Consider the following 25,978-nt stretch of genomic DNA (forward strand, 5'->3'; position numbering starts at 1 on the left):
AAATGGACGTATTCTCTCGAACCGAGAGAGATCACTTCATAGGAACAGGTCGTGGAGAAGTTTATGAAGAAATACTTTCCATCTACTGAGAATGCCTGCGAAGGAAACTAATTACAAATTTTGAATTAGACATGGACGAATCGTTCAGTGATGCCTGGTCGAGGTTTAAAAGGTTGGTTAGGGATTGTCCACACAATGGTTTGCTAGACTGCCTTCAGATGAAATTTTTTTATCATGATTTGAATCTTGCTTCGTAGACCGCTGCCAATGTGGTAGCCGCTGGTGGTATGCTTTGATAAAACTTATGACGATGCGAAGAATATCTTGGATCGCATCTCTAAGAACTACGAACATTGAAGAGAGAGCGACCAGATATTGAGAATCAAAGACAATGACGTAAGTAATGGTGTTATTGCTTCACTACAAAACCAGATGACCGCAATGATGAACTTAATACAGGGAATTGCGATCAGCAGCCCAACACCGCAAAATGGGCAAATCAACGGAATCAGTCAAAACACCGCAAGGTGTGCGACTTGCGGTGATAGGCACCCGATGGAAGATTGACCCTAAAATCCACAATTCGTTTACTTTGTAAAAAATAATCCCGTTTCGAATACCTACAACCCCGGGTGGAGAAACCACCCTAATTTTGCTTGGAAGAATTAGCAATAGAATTTCCAACTCGTAGCGCAGAAAGAAGTGCCACCAGGATTCTTTCCACGCAACAATGGTCAAACGAGCAATCAAGAAAGTAACTCACAACCACCGCAATCCTCTTCCTTGGAAAGCCTATTGAAGCAATACATAGAGAAAAAGGAAACTGTGCTTCAAAGTCAGGCTACGTCCATCTGCAATCTAGAATTATAGATGGGCCAGATTGTGAGTGAGCTAAAGAGAAGACCGCAAGGGGCTATGTCGAGTTCAATAGAACTCTCACGCAACCCGGGGGATTAGGTAAAGAGCAATGTCAGGTTGTGACATTGCAAAGTGGGAAGACTGTGGAGGGAGAAAAGAAGGAGCTTAGTCGGATAGCTCCCATTGTGACAGAATCTGAAGTTGCGGTGACGCAAGAAGAAGAAGGAGAAAAAGAAGCAATAGAGCCAGAGGTTGCATCGATCTCAAAGCCAACTGAGATAGGGACCGTGAAAGTGCAGTTACCCCCTTTCCCGAAAAGACTAAGGAAGAAGAAAAACGAAGAGATACAATACCATTGCTTTCTGTCTATGTTAAAATAATTACATATTAATATTCCATTTAGTGAAGCGATTGAGGAAATGCCTGCCTACCCAAAGTTTCTGAAGGATATGGTAACCAAAAAGAGGGGAGCTAGTAAGTTTGCCACGATGGCATTAACACAGAGTTCAAAATTAATCATTCCCCCAAAGATGAGCGATCTTAGGAGCTTTACGATTCCTTGCTCCATAGGAGGATTGTACATCAGAAAGCCTTGTGTGACCTGGGAGCCAGCATAAATTTGATGTCTTTGTCGATCCTTAGGCAGCTGAATGTGAGGCAACTTGTGTCCACAACGGTGACTCTCCAAATGGCCTAGAGATCTCTGGTGCATCTAGAGGGAAAGGTGAAGGACGTGCTGATAACCATTGAAAAATTTATCCTACCAGCCGACTTCATCATTTTTTACTACAAGGCCGACTAAGATGTGTCCATCATTTTGGGGCGACCATTTTTATCAACAGGTCGTGCTCAGATTGATGTATATAAAGGAAAAATCAATTTGAGCATCAATGGACAGAAGCTCAAGTTCAACATAATTCGTGCCATGAAGTTTCCGGATGAAGAAGACCTGCATGACTCAGTTGATGACCATAATTCGATTGAAGAAGAAAAGTTTGATGAAGAGAATGAAGAAGAGGATGCCAGCACATCCATTGCTGCCTGTAATACGATCATAACAAAAACAAGCAAGGAAGTAGAGATGATCGCAAACCAAGAAGAAGAGCTAACAAAAAAAAGAAGAAAGAAAAACAACGCAATCATCCCTAGTAGAACCACCAACACTGGAATTAAAGACCCTACCGACCCATTTAAAGTATGCATATTTGGGGTAGAATGAGAAGCTGCCAGTTATCATTTCCTCTGAACTCAACGAAGAATAGAAGAATGCGTTGATGAGCATTCTAAGGAAACATGTGCGAGCAATTAGTTGGACGCTTGCCGACATTAGAGGAATTAACCCATCGTACTGTATACATCGCATTCATCTTGAAGAGGACCACAAAGCAACAATGAAACATCAGTGCAGACTTAACCCTGCGATGAAAGAGGTCGTCAAAAAGAAGATCATTAAATGGTTAGATGTGGGCATTATCTATCCTATAGCAGATAGCACGTGGGTCATCCCTGTGTAGTGTGTGCCGAAAAAGGGCGGCATGACGGTAGTCCTGAATGAAAACAATGAATTAATACCGCAAAGGACCATAACTAGATGGCATATTTGCATGGATTACCGTAAGCTGAACGCGGACACAAAGAAAGATCATTTTCCTCTGCCATTCATTGACCAAATGCTAGAACGTTTAGCTGAAAATGACTTTTATTTCGTTCTGGATGGTTATGCCGGGTACAATCAAATTATGATAGCTCCAGAAGACCAAGACAAGACCACATTCACCTGCCCATATGAGACCTTTGCTTTTCGCCGCATGCCGTTTGGCCTCTGCAATGTGCCAAGTACATTCTAAAGGTGCATGATGGCCATCTTTTCAGATTATCTCGAGGACTCCGTTGAAATCTTTATGGACTACTTTTCTGTTTATAGGAACGCCTATGAAGTTTGTCTAACCAACTTGGAGAAGATACTGAAGAGATGCGAAGAGACGAATCAGGTGCTTAACTGGAAAAAATATCATTTCATGGTAAAGGAGGGCATAGTGTTGGGGCACAAGGTTTCTCGGGATGGATTGGATGTGGACAAAGTAAAAATCAAAGCAATTGAAAAACTTCCACCTTCAACAAGCATGAAGGCTATATGAAGCTTCTTAGGGCACGCTAGATTCTACAAACGTTTTGTCAAATATTTTTCCAAAATAGCACGACTATTGAGTGCGTTGTTTGAGGTTGACAGAAAATTTGATTTTGACAACAACTGCGTCAACGGATTTCGAGTTTTGAAGAATGCACCGATATCGCACCCGTAATAATTGCACCTGATTGGACACTGCCTTTTGAAATAATGTGCGATGCAAGTGGGTAAACGATTGGAGCAACTTTAGCACAGAAGAGAAAAATAATCTTGCATCCCATCACATATGCGCGTAAAACATTAAATCCTGCTCAGAAAAATTATACCACCACAGAGAAATAGCTTCTTGCAGTAATTTTTGCGTTAGAAAAATTTCGGGCATATCTGTTGGAACAAAGGTACTCATCCATACTAATCATTCGACAATCAAGTACTTAATGACAAACAAGGATGCAAAGCCGAGATTGATTAGATGGGTTCTCCTCATTAAAAAATTTAACATAGAAATAATTGACTGGAAGGGGACAGAGAACCAAGTTGCGGATCACTTGTCTAGACTGGAAAATCCTGAGGTTGACCGCAATGAGTCTGAGGTGAGTGCGGTGTTTCCAGATGAGCAGCTGTTCCATATTGAAGAATTGCCTTCGTATGCAGAAATAGTCAATTATCTGGTTTGTGAGTAATTTTCTGAAGATTACACATACCACCAACAGAGGAAGCGCAAACATGAATGCAAACATTATTATTGGAATGAGGCGAATCTGTATAAAAGAGGAGCAGGCCAGATTTTACGATTATGCGTACCAAATGCTACTCAACAACGCATATTATCGCAATGTCACGATTCACCATATGGTAGGCACTTTGAAGGACAATGCACCGTGGCTAAAGTTTTACAGAGTGAATTCTTTTGGCTTACATTGTTTAAGGATGCAATTGACTACGTAATGAAGTGTGATCGGTGCCAATGCACCGGTAACATTTCATGGAAACATGCAATACCAATGAACACCATCTTAAAGCTTTAATTGTTCGACGTATGGGGGATTGATTTCATGGGACCATTCCCTCCCTCGAATGGTAAGCATTATATTTTATTAGCCGTCGATTATGTATCCAAGTGGGTAGAGGCAGTGGCGTGCACTATAAGCAATGCGGCGGTAGTCTCTCAATTCCTAAAGAAGAACATTTTCACTAGTTTTGGCACTCCCCGTGCCATCATAAATGATGAGGGGTCACACTTTGTCAATCATACTGTTAAGTAGTTGCTGTGCAAATACAACATTCTCCATAAAGTGGCCACCGCATACCATCCACAGACAAATGGTCAGGCTGAGGTGTCCAATCGAGAAATTAAGATAATACTTGATAAGGTAGTAAGGCCTTCGCGAAAGGATTGGGCAACAAAATTTGACGATGCGTTGTGGGCATACCGAACTGCATTTAAAACACCCATAAGTATGTCATCATATGCATTGGTATTTGGTAAGGTGTGTCATTTACCTCTGGAGCTGAAATATAAGGCACTGTGGGCGGTAAAGAAGTTGAACTTTGATATGAAGAAAGCAGGAGAAGCGTGAAAAATGCAACTGGTCGAGCTAGAAGAATGGAGGATTAACGCATATGAGAACGCAAAGATCTACAAGGAGCGCACCAATCGCTGGCACGAAAAACACATGTGCGATAAGAATCTCCAAGTCGGGCAAAAGGTCTTACTCTTAAACTCACATCTACGGCTCTTCCCGGGAAAATTAAAATCACGCTGGTCCAGACCCTTCATCATTAAAGAAATATTCCAACATGGTGCGGTGGAGTTGATCACTAAAGATGGAAGCCGTACATTTAAGGTTAATGGGCAGCGAGTGAAGGCATATCATGGAGAAGGCTGGCATCGCAAAGTTAACTCCGTGGAACTAAAAGAACTTTGAGTAAATAAGAAAGTAGGTGGTCCCTACATTATCAGACGTCCGCAATCCATTAGGGATGCATGTTTTGGGAAGCATGGAATCTTCAACTTTTCTCTATTATTCTGAATTTTCGTTACACTATCTCTTTTCAGCTTTATCAGTTCTTACTCTAAAAAAAGGGGGGGGGGGGAGATTGCGATAACGAATTTTGTTTTGTTTAAAATAATTTGATCCTGTCTCTATTTTTCTTGCAACGATCAAGGCACTGGATTGTGGAGATGTTAGGCGAAGAAGCCACTTATCTTACTATATCACTGCAATCCAAAGAAGAAAGATCGTCGCAAAGATGGATGCGTCAATACACAATACGGGCGACAACATAAATTTGAGGGTGTATTATTTTCGACCTTGCTATTCAAAAAAAAAAGAAAAAAGAAAAAAAAAGTAAAGTTTTTTTTTTTTAGAATAACAACTCCAAGTAAAGTTTTTTTTTTTTTTAGAATAACAACTCCACTATCAACGCAATGGGAAACCCATGTTGATAAGAGTTAAGTTGTGAAAGGCACTTACCTGTAGTTGGATGTCCGCATGACACATGTGGGGGCAAGCCAAAACGAAAGTAAGTCACCAGGATCAACACATAAATAAATGACCTCAACTCCACTGCCAAGTAGATAAGAGTTTAGTCTGAGAAAGAGCGCATTGCTCGTAATTGGATGTCCGCATGACACACGTGGGGGCAAGCCAAAACGAAGGCAAGGCACTTGGATCAATGCAAGGTCAGAGAAAAATAATAATGTCAAGAAATATGCAAGGATAAAATCATTTGACACCCTTGTGGAAAAATTTTCTTTTTGAAATAAATCATGCGATGTTTCGAAAGTTAGTAAAGTTCTTTTGAAGGTTAAGCTTGCAGTCCCTAGGTCTTAGAAATATTTTAAGAAGAGATTTGAAACAAGACTTAAGGAAATTTTGGTATATAGGATTTGAACGATGTATCCTTGAGAAATCTAGGAAAATAACATTGCGGTAGATTGCTAAAAGAAATCTTTAACTTATGCTTGAGGACAAGCATTGTTTAAATTTGGGGGTGTGATAAGGGGCAGAAATGCACGTTATCATAATGCTAAGTTCTTAAATAATGCTGGCTTTCGTTGATAAAATATATTAAATTACGTCCAAAAAGCATCCGATTCATAATATTACAGTTGCATGTGTTCATCACATTAGAACAGTTGATTTTTTTATTTTTTTGCAGAATATGTGATGACGCAAGGCAGAAATTGCGATTCTAGGAAATCATTTGTTGAGCGAAGCATCACCGCGTTGCGATGACCGTGTTCAAAAAAATTTGCTAAAGAAGGTTTGCCGCAACTTGGTCGGCGCAACATGGTGGGCGTATCTGGGTGAAAGGCTAATTAATCGCGATGGGAAAGAAAGCTTATGACAGTCGTATCCGAATTAAGTTGACAGCCACTAATGATAACAAGTACATTCAGCTTTTCAGTGACAAATATTCGGCGCATCAATCAGAATTAAAGCGTCCCATTTGTTCAATCATGAGAAAGAAGCCGCCGTTCACCCTTGATGTTCTATAAATACCAAGGGCATCCTTCAGAAAACGTGTTCCACCATTTAACGAGTTTAGGAGTTCACCATCTTATGAGTTTAACCTAGTTCTTAGATTTTCTTTTAATTCAAGGCGGACGCGAGAGAGGAGGTTGTGTCGACAGATCGTTCCGATAAGCTTGGGAGAGCGCCGGAAGCTTCAAGGATAGAGAGAGGGTTGGTGCTTGTGGAAGCAGGAACATCTTTGGAACCGAATAGAGATTTACAGTGTAAAAGCCTCAGTCAGCAAGGAATTGCTACTAGGCTCTCTACCTGTAACTTCCATTATTATTTTGTATTCCACTCATTTATCGAAATGGAATCTACTTCTCTATATCTGTTCACTCTATGTTATTTACGCATGAGTAGCTAAATCAGTTGAATGGGTTGAGAAGCATTTAGCTAGCACAACTAGGAAATCTTAATTCTATGCGATTATCTTGTGTTATGTATGCTTCATTCGTCCATTAGAGATACTCGGGAGGGTAGTCTAAGAACAGGATCTAGACTTGGGAAGGTCAAGTTAGAATCTAGGTTCGTGAGAGCCAGATTAGAACGCATAATCAAGAGATAGAAGCTTAGGAATAAGCACTATTTGCTATTAACGCATCGCATGTATCCTATAGATAGGATATGATTGTATGCGGTCACTTTGCCTTTATACATTTTGCATAATCGCATAGGAAAAGAGTAGAGACTTAGGAATAAGCTCTATGGACACTTTTGCATTCAACACATGCATCCTAGATTTTGGAGCATCGCATTTGCATTTGAAAATGAATTGTTGTGCATGGTTGTAGCATGATCGCATAGTCTGACGCATTCCCAAGTAACACTAGCTAAAGACCTTTTCAACCTGTTCATTCGCATACTCAGTGCATCTATCATACAACTGATTTTTCTCAAATCCACCGCATTTGTTTATTTTTCATTAACACAATCAACAACAAACCAACATTATTTATTTGGTCACTACAAAGTTTTCCTAAAAATTACCAACGCAATCTGTTTTCACAAGTCCATGAGTTCGACCCTTGACTTATCAAGAAACTAAGTGGAGTTTACACTTAAATTCCGCTGAGGAAACTTGAGTACTCAACACAATTTCACCATTGCATATCATCCATAATTTCACTTCATGAAATCAAGCATCAACAACTCATGACATTCGATATATTTGAATGCTGTAGACCATTTTTAATAAATATCTCAACCTCTAAACCATATTTAACTTATATTCTATTAATTTCATCTATAACTTATCCATGATTGGAAAATATGCAACTTAATCTACAAAAAAGACAAACAATAATATAACAAGGAAAAATTACATAACCGTAAGCATGTAAATTTAACCATAGTCAATAATAAGACCTAAAACATTAACAAATTAGTTTTTATATACACTTTAACCACACCAACCAAGACTATCAACCAAGTACATTTTTTTTTTAAACTAATTTCATTCCAACATTAACAAATTTGAAGAAGCATAATCATTGGAACAAAACATAAAATTAATGAAATAGCACTTGAACCACACCAATCAAATTTAATCAATCAAGTAAGACCAAATTAGTTTATATATAATTGAAATATTTACACTTAAACCACACCAAGTAAGACTATCAACCAAGTACATATTTTTGAACTAATTTCATTCCAACATTATAAAATTTCAAGAGGCTTAATCATTGGAACAATACATAAAATTAATGAAATAACACTTGAACCACACTAATCAAGCTTAATCAAACAAGTAAGACCAAGTTAGTTTATATATAATTGAAAGAAAAAAATTTTGATATACACTTGACCCACACCAAGCAAGACTATCAACCAAATACATATTTTTGAACTAATTTTATTCCATCATTAACAAATTTTAATAAGCTTAATCATTGGAACAAAACATAAAATTAATGAAATAATACTTGAACCACACCAATCAAACTTAATCAACCAAGTAAGACCAAATTAGTTTATATATAGCTGAAAGATAAATTACACAAAGCAAGACTACCAACCAAGTATATATTCTTCAACTAATTTAATTCCAACATTTCAAAATTTCAATAAGCTAAATCATTAAAATAAAAATAAAATGAATAAAATAACTTTAAAATACTGAATTGAAAATTTATATGAAAATTCATATGAAAATAAAATTTTACCTTTCCAAGCAAACAACTTAAACAACCCACAAAGTTGAAGGGATCTAAACTAGAGCTCAAAGATTGGAATGCTAGTGAGCACCGGACTTTGCAAATAGAGTTGATACGTCAGATGTGACCAAATTACAACACCGACAACCGAATCGAAAGATCCACGAGTAGATTGGAAAAATAGACGATTGGATCGAAAAAAACCCACAACAAAATCTACAGATCCACGCTAGTGACCCACCTCTATGACCTGAACCAGCTAGACGAATGGTGAGCTGATCCACCAGAAGAACAACCATAACGAACAGCCATTGGAAGAGCAACCACTAGAAGAACAAGCGGAAGAACAATGCCCACGCGACGACGAAAACCAACTGGAGAACACCTGAGAAACACCCACGCGAAGAACACCCACGCGTCGAGGAAAACCAACCAAAGAACAACCAGAAAAACAACCACGATGAACAACCAATGGAAGCACAACCAGAAGAACAACGCCCACGCGACGACAGAAACAACAGGAGAACACCCATGACATTGACCCACCACTGGAAGAAGCCCACGACGACGGAGATCCAAGCGACGCCGATGATGATGACAATCGAATGTGATTCACACGAGCAAGCTAAGGAGAAGAGAGGATTTGGTAAGAGAGATGTAAAAGGAGAGAGAAGATTTGATATTAAATGAAGAAGATATTTTCTAATAAAGTTTAAAAAAAGTGAGGTCTTTAATGCCAGTTTTAAACCGACGTTGTAGACATTTTGAATGTCAGTTTAAAACAACATTAAAGATCCATAAACATTATACATTTTTAAACTGACATTATACATCTGATTTCACATTTTTCAACCGACATTAATGCCCAAAATTCTTGTAGTGCCATTACTCGACGAAGGCTATTGTCCAATCCTCTTTCATGTGGGATCGTTTTAGTTAGATTGTACCCAAGCCCACCTCCATTTTCTTATGTCTTGCTTTATGAGGCATGAGGCTGAAACTTTCTTTCTTCAATAAGCATTTGTTCATCAATCTTCAATGAATTTTTTTTCCCAACTTTTTCCATTTAAATTTTTTTGATCAAATTGCAACAAAAAAATTGAAATCAAATTTTTACTCTACTCCATTTTTATTCCATTAAATTTGTTCGTTATCGACAATAACAACAACGAAAACCTCATGACGTAAAGAATATTTATAAAACAAGTTTTTACCATTTGATCAATTCTTCCATATAAGTTATTGTCAAACTCATACATTTGAGATTGATAAATTGTTTCATTGGCAACGGATAGACTCCACAATCGAGATCTTCACGAACGAAGATCTTCACGAATAGAGGTGTTGAAAACCAATGATTTGCAACCGAGATCTGCACGAACGAGGTCTCCACAAATGAGATTTGCACGTACTGAATCTCCACAAACAAAATCTAATGAACAGAGTTGCCGACAATCAATAGATCTGCATGACGACGACGACGTCGGATTAACAACAGGCTAAGAGGGGAGACGACGACGACGACAGATTGACAGCGAGAAGTGAGGGACGATGGCAGTGGTGAGTGAGTTTTTGGAGAGAGAAAATTTTGTGAGAAAGGAGAGAGATGGGGTGAGGAAATTTTGTGAGAAACGAGAGAGAAGAAGGGTAGAGAAATGAAAGGAGAAATTTTACTAAAAGGGAAAGAATTAAATGGGTTGGTATAAGATTGGTTTTAAACCGACATTGTAGCCATCATTAAAAATATCACTAATATCAGTTTAAAACTAACATTAAAGATCCGCTATTTTTTAGAAACCGACATTATACATCCATTTTTTAATTTTTTGCAACTGACATCAAAACTCAGATTTCTTATAGTAGAGAAAAAAAAGTTAGAATCAAGTTTCTTTATATTTTGTGTTAGGGTCTTGATTCAAGAGTACTCTAACTTAGGAAGAAAGATTCATTTGCTTGTTACTTGCGATTATTTTCGAGGTAAATTGCATTACTACTAGAATGTGTATTCATGTTAGGCACCGAGTTAAGAGAATAATCCTATGTTGAATAAGTTCTAGAAGCATGTTATGTGTTGTTTGAAATAATTTGTCATATTTTTGTGGATGAATATCCCCACAATATATTATAGTTCCATGGACCAATAGATTCATTACCATGTTATGGTACTGTGAGCCTACAAATTGACTTCCATATTATGACGGTGAGCTGATGGATTCATTATCAAGTATGATTGTGTGCTTTCAGGCCACTAGATATACGTAGTAGGATGGGATAGATTATTCACTTAGTCATCTAGGTTTAGTTAAAATTTTTGCATATGGCTCATTATTCAAGTAGCACTAACTATATGTGATTGCATAGCTAACCTCGGTAGTAGGGTCACTTACTGAGTATTTTTATACCCATCCTTTATTACATTATGTTTTTAAAGTAAAGACAAAGAACTTACTAGTCACATTGTGAGGAGATCCATTGATTGTGCCATATGGGATTAGTGTTAATGTTTTCTCATAGTATCATTTTTTTAAGATGTTTTGTCACATCTCGCTCCAAATTATTACCCCACCAGAACCTAGGACGGACTGCGATGTTAGTTGACCTCAGGCGTGCAATTGAGTCTACCATCAAATTCTTCTTGAACTTGAAACTTAACTTGGAAGAAATACATTGCTAATACACATACACAACCGTGATCTTCTTAAAACTCTGTGCTTGGCTACAACGATAGTTAAATTAATGACCAAATCTTGTAGATGAAACTCAAACTCAATTACCTTATTAAAACATGACATCATATACTTGTAATTTTGCAAGTCATGTAACACACCGAAGTAGATTCCTTTTGTGTTACATCCAATATGTATTTGCGGTGTTAAAATTTTATGGAAAGAGCACCATTCTTACTCATAATATGATCGAATTTGTATATAATGTTTGTAGATCTCGTTTATCCATATGTAAATGCCCGTTTGGAGTGACATATCTAAATGCCCGTTTTTAAGAAAAGCCTAAAAGATTTTTGTAAAGTATATTTTAAAATCATTTCAAATCAGTCCAAATGTTCATTCAGATCATAATTAATTAGTTCACACAAAAATCCCAAATAGTTCCCTCGCCCACCAATTTCATGTAACTAGCTAGACCAAAAATATCTTACAAATATCTAACATTCTAGACCTTTAAGCACACACTTTTGAGGATACGCTCTGACAACTCAAATTTTAGGACAATGATCGAGAGAGATGAACTTGAACTCTTAAAATATCTAACATTCTAAACTTTCTGAGTCCACACAACCTTTTGGACCACAATAGAGAAAAAAACATCACTCCTAAAATATATCGGACATTCTAAGCCTTCAAGCACATGCCACCTGTTTTAACTCACTTAACTTCTTGGACCATTATTGACGGTTCGAAAGTGCCCACGGTAGTACTTTTTGAATAAATTATCCAAAATTCTTTTGTGCCTCTCCCATTACTACTCTAAGAGTAACAAAGAAAAAAAAAAAGAGTGAGATTAAAAGAAAACAACAAACTATAAAAAAATATCACAACCTTCCAGAAATGTACTATGTAAAAAATAATTACAATCACAGTTTTTCTCTCATTCTAATTACAAGAGTACTACAATCTCAAAGCTTCGTTATCAAACTAGAGAATACGAAAAGGGGTGTTTAGGTCGTGTTAGTATACTCAATATTAAAGTGTTTTTAACACGAAAAGTTTGGAATCAAAGCTATAGATTTCTTTTATAATACATGGGGTTCATCATTTTCTTCAACCTTTCAAATATGAAAACATACCACTACTATTAATTTTAATATATTGTCAAAAACCTAGCTTTAGAGCACTCAACTTAACTTTATGTGTACATTTGATAAGCAACTCTGAGGTATCTATCTAATGGTTTTTAAGTATAACAAAAATGACTAACAATTCCAATTTAAATTTCTATAGTTCCAAAATGTCAAAAATGTGTTTTCGAAAAAATTTAAATTCTATAATATTGAATTTGGAAATTATCATGAATCATATATTTCTATATTTTTTTTCTTTCAATAGTTGTAGTTAAAGATTAAACCTCCGATTTTTAAAATAGACATTAGTATATTCACGCTTGAGATATTTATAATTTAGTTGAAAGAATAGTAATTAGATTTAGGTTATGTTATCTGTATTAAAGTTTAGTTGGGAATGGTTATAAATGTCAAAATAACTGTTGTAAATTGCATCTTTTAGAAACTGATTTGTAATTAAAGTTAATTTTTTTTAAGTATAAATAGGATTACGAGATTTGAACACGAATTTTTTGCATTAGGAAAAGACAAATTCGTAGTGCTCTATAAGTTAATACTAAATCATCACACTTTATATATTATAACCGATATAAATATAATATTTCAATTATGTATAATGTTGTGTTGATATTATTTTTTAACCGTTTATAAGTAAGTTATTGAAAATTTTATATAATTTAATAAAAAAAAATTACATTCTTTTGTTCTAAATTAATTGGTAAATGATTAAGAAAAAATTACTATAAAAAAATTTGATCAAACAATATTATTTCAATTTAAATACAGGAAGGCTTGTTAAAAAAAATGAAATGTATATTTTTTAGTTCGACCATTGAGTGGACAAGATGAAAGTATCAATTTTTGAAATAATAATTAGTGCCTTATATCTTCCGTTATAGTTGAATTAAAATATATATTTATATATATAACTAAATAAGTGGTTAATGAATTATGAAGTTAAATGATCGTAAAAGCACTAGAGTGAACTTGACTTAGTAGTATTGGTATGACCATCTCGAGAGGTCGGAGTTCTAATCTCCCACCATAATTGTTGTACTAAAAAAATTGATCATAAGAGCAACAGATAATTAAAATAAAATAAAAGGATAGAGAGAAGAATGGTAGTGAGTTACATCGTTATTTGAAACATGTGAATAGCAAAATTTGTCAAATCTAATTTCAAAAGTGTGTAACTACAATTAGTTTGAAATTATTTAAATTATAATTTAATTTTTGAATTCTGCTACCAAACACATATCTGAAAATATTAAATACAATTTTATTTCATTTGATCGGCTGTTTTCAAACTTTTATTTTTTAATTCTCTACCAAATAGATCCCTATATTTTTTTTTTTTGTTGAAATTTATAATGTCTCAAACAATTAAGTGACGTCAACTATGATATTATATCCAAATAATAACATTGAACTTATATATTATACTAAATATGTAGGTTACAAACAGGCTTTGAAAGTATTGATTTTAGTTTAAGAGGTGTTATATTTACGATAAAGTTTAAAATATTGATGCATCTGTAATTTCTTTACATATTAACTTGTTTTTAACAGTTATTCACTAAAACAAAAAAGAAAGGGAAATCTTGTCATATCTACAACATTGATAAAAGAGACCAATGAAAACAAAAAACATAAAACAAAAATGCTATTAAAGGGCGCCTCAAATAGTGCCTTTTTGAGTTTACCATTCTTGATCTAATCAAAATTTCTTATTATTAGATTGAATACCATTTTGATTTGATGGTCTCTGATACCATATTTGATAGTATAAGGTTCCATCAAAATCAAGTAGCAACGAGAGAAGTAGCTCATCTTGATTTTTTTCAATGTAAGATTCTCAACCCTTATATTTTCACCATGTGCATATTTCAACTTATTATTGTCTCATCGTTGTCCTTAGGTTGTCAGTGATAGAACAAAATGAAATGATATACCATTTACATTTTCATCCAATTTTTCATACCGACATTGGGAAGGATTATTGTTTTCTTGTACCAAGTTGTGATGCATCGGTATAACTTAGATAGGACTGTTTTCAAATATAGCAAAATTTTATTGAAAGAAGAAATAGAAAGATGCTAAATGATGTTGTTGAAAACCCTATAGATAAACTGAAGTTTGTTGATTCAATTCAAACGTTAGGTCTCTTTTACCATTTTGAAAAGCAGATTGATCAAGTTATGGAACAAATATATGAGGCGTTTAAGAGTTCATTGAATAATAATAGTAGCGATGAAGAACTTAATACCGTTGCTCTCCTATTTCGGCTACTCGGATAACAAGGTTATAAAATTTCATGTGGTAAGTTAAAAAAGACTACAAATAAAGAGTGAGATCTTGCATCTAACTTATAAAATTGATACTTTATTAAATTCTTATACAAATATTTATGATTATTTTATCAGATAAAAAATCTACATCAATTTGATCATTTCCTTCCATTTTCTTACAATGATTTGCATCTTTCCTAGTACAATAGTTGAATTCTTAGTCAAATTTCAAAAAACAAAAACACATTTTTAAAAACTACTTTTTTTAGTTTTTCAAATTTATGCTTTTTTTTACTCATTGATAAAAGATAGATAACAAATGAATAAATTTGGAGATGAAAGTAGCGTCTATAGGATTTGTAACGACCCGACTCCTAGGACTTAGGTAAGGTCGTTACTAAAATAAATGCATGCAAAGAATTTAAAACGATGCTCAGTTATTTGAAATAAATGCTAATTAAAACAAGAGAAGTTCAAAAGACATTTATTAAATACAATTGTCAAAATAAATAATAGGGTACCCAAAATTCTTAAAGACCAACAAAGGTATACAAAAGAAATAATCCTTAGAAATAAATTTTTAACAGTAAAACTAAATATTAAGAGGAAAATAAGGACTCAAATTTCAAGGTGCGGAAGCGTAAAAACTAGTCCCAATGGCTCAATCATGAATTTCGTTGTGCCATCGCTGGTGCATCTCTATCCTTACTTGAAACATCAACATGAGAAAGAATGAGTATGAAATATTCAGTTAGCCCCATCACTGGGGTCAGGCTAGGCATCTATGTCCTCTAGATACCCGCATATGGCACATAAATACATGTAACAGACAAGAGACTGAGTCCTATCCTATTGTAGTTAAGTATGCCCACAAAACTGGTGACTCCCGAAAGAAACACAAAACTGTTGAATCCTGAAGGTAACACAAAACTGGTGAATTTCGAAGGAACCACAAACTGGTGAAACCCAAAGGAACCACAAAACTGGTGAATCCCGAAGGAAGCACAAACTGGTGAATCCTGAAGGAAGCACAAACTGGTGAATCCTGAAAGAAACACAAACTGGTGAATGCCGAAGGAAACACAAACTGGTGAACATCTAACTAATCAATGAGGATATTCACACAGTCTTAACATGCTAAGATTCAACATTGTACAGTTCTAAAACATACATAAAAATCCTTGATATCATGGCTTCATCACATACACATAATTCTTAATAACATATTATATATCATCCATGTATAACTTACATCATAAATCCACAACATGCAAGTATGCCTCAACACCAGCAGATCAACCATCGACATATGAAAACACATACTATCACATACTAATGATGAAGTACTTAGGTGTGTATGTAAACAAATCAGAACTCGTGCCAGAATATACTTTGATTCAGGTCATACTGCCAATCAACATGCTAACATTTACCATAACATACACTCATCACGCTTGCATACAATTAAAGCCTGGCTCGTAGGCAATTCCAGTAATAAGATTACTTACTTTGAGTAGATACTCCACAGATAAAAATTAGACCACCAAACTATAACGGCAAATCAAGTAGCGATCCTACAACAAAACAACTCTCAATTTCAATTGAAGCCACAATTGTAAGACTTCCGGTCCAAATCCAAACTATCAAGAACTTACTCACAGAATAAAAATCACTTCCACCTTCCTCGACGGTGCCTCCTTTGACTTCCAAACTCCTTGACGACTTTAGCTTGAAACAAAACCCCGCAAAGGCGAGTCATAACACTGAAACACAATATTAATGGCCGAGAGAACGAAACAAACCGACACAATATTACCCCAACAGATCTGACGAAGACCAAGATAGACCTGACACGGTAGGGTGATGACAACTGGTGGCGAAAAACCTGGGGTGGTGGACGCGGTTTGAAGCAGTGCTCGCGTACGATCGGTGCTAGGCAAACGAAAGAGAAGACCGACCGGACAAGCGACGCGCAAAGGAGCTCGGCTAGACGAGCTGGAGAAATTGGGCGAGCGGCTCTTGACGGAACACAGCGGACGCCTTCGGATCTGGGCTCTCGCGGAAACGCAGCGGACGAGGCGTCTGCTCTGACCAGCCAGCTCACTGAGGGCTTCGAATCGTCAACTGCTCATCGGCATCGGGTTCGACGAAAAAACTGAGTTGTCGTCGACGGCCTAGGTTTTCTCGGGGGGGCGCGTGTGGTGAGGTTGAAGAAGAGATTTTAAGTTTTTGTTTATATAAAAGAAAAAATAAAATAAAAATAATAATAAAACAAAACTAAAAAGGAAATAATATAAACTTTATTTTATTCTTTTCCTTATTCCATTTTATATTATTAAATTAGTTTCCTTCCCAAAATGAAATTAATTCCTGTCATTAATTTCCAAATTGAATAAATTCAAAGCCAAAAATTAAATTCCGCAATTACACTTAACTTCCAAAATTCCAAAAATATCCTTCGACCGAACAATTATTAAATTATCAAGGATAACGTTACTGAAATTACATTATTATATAAAAAATGTGCGGGATGTTACAAGCTTAATTTTCAAAAACAAAAATAAAAAACTAAATGGTTACCAAATGTGACTAAAACGATTATCAAAGAGAGTCTTATGACAAATTCAAAGTTATGAATAAAGAGTTTAGACATCGAAAATTTTAGTTATAATTATAATTTGTTTAAGAACTAGTTATTAATTTTTTCAAGTCTGAATTGAAACAGATATATTCTCAAAATTCATGGACAACGGTGGAAAATTAAAAGAATCATTGGGTAATGATGAAGGAGGAATTTTCAGCTTATATGAAGCATCACATATGAGGGGACATGAATAAGCTATGCTCGAGGAAACTCCTGAATTTACTACCATACATCTTAAAACATATATTGAATACTCAAATAATCCTCATTTTGCATCTGAAGTTGGCAATGCCTTGAAATTGCCCATTAGAAAAGGTGTTACAAGAATCAAGGCAAGAGAGTATTTGGGAATATACCAACAAGATCCTTCCCATAATGACACTTTCCTTACATTCTCAAAACTAGACTTCAATATATTACAAAAACATCACCAAAAGTAGCTATGTGAAATCTGTAGGTACTCCTACCATTATAATATGCTTCCATTTTCGTATCAAGCAAGATAATTCTAACTAACTTTATCGGTATTATCTGTAGATGAGAATAGGTATAATATGCTTCTATTTCAAAAACGAAAAACTAAAACTCAAATAGCTACTTAACTGGAACTATGTTCATATATGATTTAACTAAAAGGTATTATTAATCTATTATTAATATTTTTTATTACTTGTATCTAATAATAAATGTTGATCGTATGATGATTATGTTGGAGTTAACATGCAAGATGCTGAAGCAATTAGGTTCTTAAGCACTCTAATTCCATCAATTTTTTACAATCTAGCAAGCATGTTCATATGAATGAAATAGGGTTTCATAAATTATACTTTTGTTGAACTTCTCAATTACTGAAATCCAGCTTAAATCTTCACACCAAAACCTTGTAACCACCACTTTATCTTCCCTACTATTCTCTAGAAACTTAGATAGAATGGTGGAACCCAAAATGAGGTTGAATCGTGAAAGGATTTTGGAGAAATTTTCCAGATTTTGTGTCCATGGTCTAGAGAGAACATCTTCTCTTCCAACGTTCAATTGCATCACTTTCTTAGCAGATGTTTTTTTTTTTTCTGTTTTATTCTTCTTGAACATGCAATTTCATTTTCTAGGAATTTGACACAAATCCCACTTAATTTGAATGGTAAAATGAGCGTTTAAAGTTGGTAAAATCCCACTTAGGGTATTTTCCAATTTTCAATAGAACTATTTAATAATAAATTTAAATTTAGATTTTTACTTTGAAATAAAATTTCAAAAAGATAAATTGTAAAAATAATAATATTAATTCAAGAATTAATAATTAATAATTAATTTTAAACCACCTCTTTACTATCCAAAAATCAGGTAGGAGAGAATTTCGTCTTTCACCCTATGTCCTGAGCTAATTACCTGGTCTTACATCTGAAATGAGAGGCTTATGAGCCAGTGCTATAGGGTCCACCCTTACCTATGCAAATCTAAGGATATTCCCAAAAAAAACAAGAGTTCATAGTTAGCTCAGAATTAAATTCAAATTACTTAGGTCATTGCTATGAAATAGTCCGTCTTAAAAAGTAAACAACATTATAAAGTAAGAGTCACTTATTTCTTGGTCTGGTCTTATACAAACTCTTTGTATAGCATGCCTCACTCGCATGTCTCCACATGAACGATTTAGGATTACATCGTTTGTACTAAATACAAAGTGAGTCACATCCAATATTGTTTACAAAATAAGGTACCCAGCCTTATCCGTATATTTTAGACCATTTTGGCTATCTACTCGAATTTGATCCACTCTTATCTCTCCACATGAATAACATCTTAATGCAAATTATTTCTACATTTAGCGTTGATCTTTGTTGACAACATGGGCAAATTTGAAATAAAATGAATGCAAATAATAAATTACTATAGGTGGTGGAATGAATTGAAGGACCTAACGAACTTTCCATTTGCGAGAGATAGAATTGTGGAGGATTACTTTTGGGTATTGGGTGTATATTTCGAATCTCATTTCAATGTGGAAGGGAAAATATCAACTAAAGTGATCGTCATGACCACAATTATAGATGATATTTATGATGCTTATGGAACATTATTTGCAGAACTCCAAGTTTTCACTTTAGCAATCAACAGGTTACTTTCTTTACCCTCTGTCTTGTGGAACTCAAAGTTATTGTTTTTTAGGTTTCTATTTCAAAAAGTTAACTATACTACAAATTATTCTTGTGTGGACTATTTATTGAAATTTTTTGGATTGTTTTCAAATATAAGAAGATGAATGAAAATATTTTCAGATATAGCAAAAATTCACAGTTTATATGCGATAGACTATGATAGACTACTATTTGTGTCTATCTGTATCATGATAGAGCGAAGCTTTATGTGATAGGGGTGCTAACCAAACCAGAAAGCAAGGGTTTGAGAATCTTCTTGTTGAACTTGATGCTCGTAACACAAATAGTAGTTTATCTCGTTGAATTTGATTCTCGTCGGATTGAGGTTGTTAAACTAACTACAGCCAACATACTAACTATAGTACACAAAATATACTAACAAACTAACTACATTAATGGAATGTTGTTAAGAGAACCAATATAAGTACTAATAAATAGAAAAAGGAGGGAAGAAGAAAAATGTAGGACCACTTGATAACGTTTTCGTTTCCCATTTCCCATTTTTCGTTTCTTGTTTACTGTTTTTAATTTTCTATTTTTTAAAAAAATTAGAAATAAAAATATCTTTAATAACTATTTATGATTCTTGTTTCTTGAGGAAAAAAAAGAGAAAGACAGAAACAAAAACTTGTTAGATAATCATTTGTTATTTCTTGTTTCTTATATATTTTTTTCCTTATGTTTTCTCCTTTTTCATAGTTTAAACTTTCTTCCTTTTCATATTTAAATATAATTTAATTATGTAAAATAAAAATATATAGTATGCATTCAAATATAGAAACAAAATTATTTAACATTTCCATTATCAAACACAAATTAGTCCCGATTGAAAATTAATAAAGATAATACAATTGCTTCTATCATTCATATACATATTACTAAAATTTGATTCGCAATATTATTTATCACTCAAGTCATTTTTCTTAAATAATGTAGACTCAAATCCATCTCAATTATATTATCATGTAAATGTCGACGTGTTGTGTTTGAAAAATAATATCCAAGTAAACAAAATTTATATATTATAAAAATCTAACCAATTTCGAATGTACTAAAAATAAAAAATAAAATTAGAATAATATATAAACATGCATCTTACAAAAAAAAATTCAAAATTAAAAAAAATAGTTAAATCTACGTATTAAAAATTTGAAATTTGAAAATCTAAATATGAAAAATATAAACAAAATAAATAATAAATAAAAGAAAGAAAATAAAAGAAAGAGAGAAATATAGAAAAAATAATAGAAGAAAGAAAATGTAAAAACTGGAAAAAAAGAAAACAAAATAAACATATCTCACCTGGCCTTTTATGAAGTATCAAACCAAAACTAAGAAGTTAAAAAGAGTTTGAAGTAGGCTCCTACCAACCTGCCAACAAACGAACCCTACTTTTTTGGTTCATATTAGAAACAAATTATAATAAAACAGAAACAAAATAGGGAAAAACTACTTTGTGTAGTTTATCGAATTTCACTTTATTTTTGGAAATATTTTTCAAAATTTAAAATTAAGAAACAGAAACGGTTATCAAATAAATTAGATTTTTAAAAAATGAGATGTAAAAACAGGAAATATGAAACAGAAACATTATCAAACAAATCCATAGTTTATGAAATTTAGTCTAAATTGTAATTAAAAATATTTTTAAAATTTTAAAAATAAAAATGAGATAGATTACCAAACAAACATGTTCTTTAAAAATAAAAAATAAAAAAATGAGAACAATAAATAATAAAGAAAAACGTTGACTAACGTAACTTCAATAAAAAAGTTTATTTTTGTCAAATAAACAAACAAGTTATCCATTACAATACTATTTTAATTTATTAGTCTTTAGATATAAATATTCTAATTAAACATGTTTTTTTTATTTGCCTTAATATTTAGATATGAGTATCCTAATCGGAAATTCTTATAAATATAAAAATTCCAAAAATAGTTACTTTTGAAACTTTTTGCTATAAAGTGTAAATATTTTTAAATAATTTTTATATTTAAAAATGTCCCTATTCTAATATTTTTTTGAGCTCCTTGCATATATAGCAAAATGAGGCTAAGATATTACTAAATAGTAAATATTAAAACTAATCACAAATATAGAAAAATTTTACTTGAGTCCATAGACAATTTTCCAAAACATAGCTCATTTATGGCGCAAAAAAAATCTCCAAATGCACGAAATTTCTAACTTCAGTAATAGCACAAATAATTTTGCAGAAGGAGAATCAAAATTCATATTAATTATATCAAATAATCAAAAGGAAAAGTTAGGCCTTTGACTCTAACAAGCATATCTTTAACTAAATCTACTGGCCTAACCAAATAATGGTCAGCTAACTACACCAAAATATCAGCAAGATGCAGGATGTGAGACTAAAACTTAGAATAAATAGGAGCTGGCATAATATTTTTAGTAGACCTTATATCTATCATGACATACTCAAATCTTCCAGTACCTATTTGAGAGGACACAAAAAACGTACCAAGTTTCTCTTGCTTAACAGGTAGATTACTTGAAAAGACTACCTCATGTCTGACTTCTTCATTCTCTTCCTTTTTAGGCACTTCAGCCAAACTTGCATGCCTTTTGTAGTAGGGCTCTTTCTCCAAAAGATTGAATAGATTTCACCTCCTCCTTGAGCAATAGTCAACCTGTCAGGAAAAGGAGTATGAATGATATTAGCTTTTAAATCTTAACCCCCCCACCGGGCCGCGTTTATTTCTTTAATTGAAAAAAAGCTTCGATGAACTAATCTTTCGTGCTTTGGTACGATTGAGTCTACCATCGTCCGTAAACCCTCGCTACATAAATAATATTTGTAAATCACCGAACGAACTACTTATACTAACTGGTAGCTGGTAGGTAAGTCAAGCGTGGAACCTCAGGGAAGCACGAAAGATTAGTTCATTGAAGCTTGTTTTCAGTTAAATAGATAAATGGGGGGTTTGGTGTGTATTGATAAATGAAATTGCATTGACTTATAGGGATTATGCTAAGATGAGTGTTTAACTTCAAACATCTAATTAGACAATCAATATGGTTTTTCTCTACATTGATAGGAGCAGTGTTTTTTACCTAACTAACCTATTGCTTCAATTGGGATTAACTTATAATTATATGTCACATATTACAAGTTAATCACAAAGCATTAGACTATACAATAAAATCATTGGGCATCAATCAAAAATTAAAATCATGCAAGTCATAAACGTAAGTTTAGATTAAAACACATAGACGAGTCTGTATACATCAATAAATCAAAATCTCACAAAATTGCATTGACTTCCTCCAAATCTGTAGGCTAAGAAACCAAAATCTTACCTTCCCATGGAGGATGAGCAGCTACAATCTGACATCTACTCGATAAATTACTGAAGAAACACCCAAAACACAAAGTGGAAGAGAGAAGAGAGGGGAAAATCGGTTGGAGGTCGAAGGTGGGTGAATTATTCTGACCTAAAGTGAAGACAGATATATATATATATATATATAAGTTGGTCGTAGCATCGCAATGCTGCCTAGCCTTGTGTGCACGTCCGTCATCCTGTTCGTAGTGTTGCAACGCTACATGTAACATTGCAACGCTGCCCTGTTTTGCCCAAAATAGATAGCTACTGCCTTACGACATTGCGCAACGCTCCGCCCATGGGTGTTTTCTTTCGTTTACGTCCGTTTGAAGTCGAGTTGCTCAAATTAGATCTTAATTGCTCCAAATTAACCCCGAATAGCTCGTAATGATGGATTCTACCTCCAAGATGCTCAATAACTACAAAATCATCAAGTAAACACATTAAACATAGTAACTACCTAAAATTAAGAAGAGGAAAATAGCACATTTTCGATGCTATCAACGTCCAAGCTTCCATTTATGCGTCCAACACTTCCCTCTTGAGGGTTTCCTCCTCTTATGGTATCTTATGTTGCCCAACACTTAGCCAACTTCTCTCCCTTGGATCCCCTATGCACCTACCAATCTTCCCTTATGCGTCTAACCTTAATTTCCTACCTTGGTGGCGTATAGTTTCACGCATGATCTTCCAACACAACCACTTCTTTCCTCAGGTTTTCACTTGATCCCAAACATCTCACAAAAACATTTCATATGTGTCTGAAGTCCCCTTGGAATGTGCCCATCATGTACCATTATATCCTTATATGCATCCAAGTCTTTCTTTTTCTCCCAGAATATGTTCCAATTGAAACATCTTATCCAAGGGTAAGTCTTTACTCCTCATATCCTTAGTACTTAGTCAATTTTTCACTTTCCTAAACCAATTTGGAGTTCTTCTAAGTTCACATTATAGTTTGAACACTTAGCTATATTTTGTACTATGCTATGAATTCGTAGCATAGTTTACATACTTATCCAAAATCCTACCTCATACTATTGTGCCTCCAATATTTAGAAATTTTTCTTAAGTACTTCTATTTCTTCCAAGGCATAGGCACTTGAGTATCTTTTCCTCTCAAGGCTTGAATTTCGAATTTGTATCTTTGCCTAAAGAATTCTATGAAGATTCGGGTGTTACATTCGTCTCCTCTCCTTCTATCCTAAATCTGCAAAATATAATAAACTAGATCATTGGGAAAAGCGGGTCATATAAAGAGAGAAAATTTTCAAGAACGAATGAATAACTGAAAACCTTTCAATAGAAAAACTACTTAATTCCCCGGGAATGACATCAATCTGGTTGGATGGATTTCTTCGTCTAAATTCAGACCAAATAATTTAAACCGTTTCCACTAAATATGTAGTAGTGGTAGCAGTGGGTCGAGGGGGGGAGGGGGTTGAAAGTCTTTTTGATCATAGATTATCAAATTAATTCTTATATTGTCTAAGCTTAGCCAACTTGCCTAGAAAAGGCGGGAGAGAGTCCAGTTAATAAAATTAGCCGATTAAATTAGATGAAAGGCATCATAATTAATTAAGACTAACTGCATTACGGATAGGGATTATGTTAAGGTGAATATCAATTAGGAACAACTTAAATTAATATTCATCATGGTTCTTCCTAAGGTGATTAAAACAATATAACAAGCTAATCTACCTTTTTGGTAGTTTGGTTGAATCACAATTATATGTCACAAATTTAGGAACAACGTAAATTAATATTCATCATGGCGGCTTTGCTACGCAAGAGTGTGCGACCGAGGGCGTGCGATGGAGTGGCCTATTGTATGCGACCGAAGGTATGCGGCCGATGGTGTGCGCGTATGCGGCCGAGGGAATGCGTTAGTAGTATGCGATGGCATACACAATGGATACGTTGGATGTGGCAACCTTGATAAGGTATAAGCTATGCGATGTAATGAGCTAAGGTGGACGTATAGTGATTTGCACTTGCGTTGTTAAGGCTTGCGGTAACAAGGTAAATGAGGAGGGTTGCGTTGATTATAAGAGATGCATTAGCAAGAACCTAGGTGATGGTGAGCTATAACTTGTTGTGTTGAGTTGAGAACCAAGTTGACCCAAGGGTTACTATGCGTTGGTGATATACTATGTGTTAGTAATATGCTATGTGTTGGATATCCGAGGCTAGTAGTATGCGTTGAAAGGGGTGTTGGTCATCATCCTAGTTGAACACAAATAAAGGACGTCATCTTGACATGTGGCTTGCTAGGAGGGAGTCTTAGGCCTTAAGGAAATGAGGGGATGCACGAGTAGCATGCAAAGTTAAGCCTCAAGCGTTGGTTATGGAGGAGGAAGATACTTAAGATTGCGTTGATGCAAGGGTTGCATTGATGGTGTAAGATGAAGACACCTCAAGCGGGAGGTGGAGAAGGCTGGAAGTTGGCAAATGCTAAGGAAAACACTTGGACATGTAGTCAAGTAGGAGGTGTCAGCCGTAGAGTAATCTTAGATTCCTATAAATAGGGCCAAGAACTTTAGATGAGAACTCAAATTCTCTTCAAAGGACATAAAGAAGATTGTATTGGGAGGAGACTATGCATTTTTAACAAGACCATGTGTTGGTCAAGAGGTTCCAAAAGGGGAGATGCTGTCGGGCAGAAACTACAGGAAGTAGCATCAACTTTGGACGAGAAATTCTCCCATAATACGCGTTCGTTTGGAGTGATTTCAAAGCCACTTGAAATTTATGAGAGTCTAGTTTTTAGGGTAGGGCTGTCGGAGGAGAAGCTCCAAGGAATCGGGCTGGAGATTGAGGAAAACACAGAAGGGTCCAGTTGCCGGGTAAGCTGGTCTAGTCTTGATTTTTTGATGTGTCTGGCCAAACCACGAGGAATTATGAGCTAAGCTTCCTGAGATATTTTATAGCATATTTGTAGAAGGAAGTAACTCGAGATAAAACCTAAAACTATGAGTAGTCTGAGCTTTAAGATTGAATTTGGAATTTAGGGTTCAAGAGGAGCCCGAGAAGATCATGGAACTTCTAGAGAGAGGTTCCTAAATGACCAA

The 25,978-nt window shown here is 34.6% G+C and overlaps 1 long non-coding RNA gene and 1 pseudogene across 2 annotated transcripts; one reads left to right on the forward strand and one right to left on the reverse strand.

The window, feature by feature from the left end:
- The first annotated feature begins 9,137 nt into the window (after positions 1-9,137).
- On the forward strand, positions 9,138-19,859 carry LOC120090598 (annotated as a pseudogene).
- On the reverse strand, positions 15,566-16,977 carry LOC120091634. 2 transcript variants are annotated; one of them, XR_005485763.1, is made up of 3 exons: positions 16,413-16,977; positions 16,262-16,327; positions 15,566-15,798 (listed from the first exon to the last, which is right to left on the reverse strand). It is a non-coding gene; the product is annotated as an uncharacterized LOC120091634 (long non-coding RNA). The 2 variants fall into 2 exon arrangements; XR_005485764.1 differs by having other exon boundaries at positions 16,409-16,977.
- Positions 19,860-25,978: the final 6,119 nt, after the last annotated feature.

This window comes from Benincasa hispida, chromosome 11 (genome assembly GCF_009727055.1).
Source record: "Benincasa hispida cultivar B227 chromosome 11, ASM972705v1, whole genome shotgun sequence".
NCBI classification, from domain to species: domain Eukaryota; kingdom Viridiplantae; phylum Streptophyta; class Magnoliopsida; order Cucurbitales; family Cucurbitaceae; genus Benincasa; species Benincasa hispida.